A 1,412-nucleotide genomic window follows, 5' to 3' on the forward strand; every position below is an offset into this window, starting at 1 on the left:
CGCGGGCCACGCGGCCGCCGCGGCGCGGGGGGCGCCTGCCCCATGCGCCGGTGCCCAGCTTTGAACCGCAGCAGGCCCCTGGTGCACGGAGCTCGGACACAGCGCTCGACAGCACGCACGCCCTGGATGGCATGCGTTCCCTGGACTGCTCTGCAGCCCCTTGGTTGCGCTGAGAGGTGCGCAAGGGGCCGGGCCTCCACAACACCCGGACTCCGCCGCTGCCTGGGAGGCAGGGCGCTGCTGCCGGCTTGTCTGTTGCCACGCACGGTTTTGTGGGCCCGCGTGCTTGACCGCTTTCGTCGGCGCGCATGGCCGTGGGCTGGCGCGCCCACTGGTTGGCCAAACTGCCGAGTCCACTGGCCCAGCCTGGCGCACTGCGCCGCCGCCGCCGCAACACACTGCACGCGCGAGCCGCACTTGCTGCGAGGCTCTCGCCTGTATCGATGGGGGGCTGTCGGCTCCCGCCGCTCCTCGCTCTCACCTCGCCCAGTTGCTTGCCGTCGCTTAGACTAATCCTCTTGCTCTGCTTGATTTGTTGCGTGCGTGTCTGTGTGCGCGCGGTCGTCGAAGACTCGGAAAGCGCCGGCGAGTGAGCGGGCGGTCTGTGTCCCCGCTTTGACGGGGCATGCGGCGCATGATGCGCAAAGCAGGGTCAGCGCGTGCACATGCATCCGCATTTGGGCTTGCTGGTGTGGTCCCCATGCGATCCCACTCGCCCGGCAGCGCCCTGTGGTGCCGCTCCGGCGAGCGATCCAGGCCTGGCGCATCAATCCGACAGCAAGTGCATGCCGTGTCCCCAGGACAAAGCCAGCGGCATACATATATGCCTTCCAACCCGCTTTGCCAGCGTTTTTGCACGCCAATGGGCCCTCTGCTCCTGCGCCAGCAGCGCGGGCTGTGCGGGGCCAGCGCCCGTTGCAGCAGCGCGCAGCGCTGTGTCTCCTCATGTCTCACCCCCAGCGATGCTTGTTTGCAGCTCGTGAGGCATCTTTTGCAGTAACAAGGCGTTTTGTGCATGCAAGCGGGGCATCGGATCTTACAGGTCTCCAGCACTCAAAATGAATCCACTGGTGTTTGGCAGTGACAAGCAGAAGCCGTTCGTAACGTCTTGTCAATAGCAAGGCATTATCGTCAGAAGCCTTTTCAGGGCACCGGCGGTGCCATTGTCTCCCAAAACCTGGGCGCGGGCCCGCATGCAGCAGCAGGCATTGCAGCAGCTGCACCAAGGTAGGGCAGTACCCCCCTCCCCATGCAGCAGCAGAGCAGCCCCACCGTCAGCACTCAGGTTCTTGTACCGTGTTCTGGTCATCAAAACTCTACACAGCTTAGATGCGATAGATCCGGCGCCATGGACGAGGACGACGAGTTTGGGGAGCTCTTTGGTGCTGCGGCACCAGCACCTGTGAAGAGCG

This window comes from Monoraphidium neglectum (assembly GCF_000611645.1).
Source record: "Monoraphidium neglectum strain SAG 48.87 unplaced genomic scaffold scaffold02074, whole genome shotgun sequence".
In the NCBI taxonomy this organism is placed as follows: Eukaryota; Viridiplantae; Chlorophyta; class Chlorophyceae; order Sphaeropleales; family Selenastraceae; genus Monoraphidium; species Monoraphidium neglectum.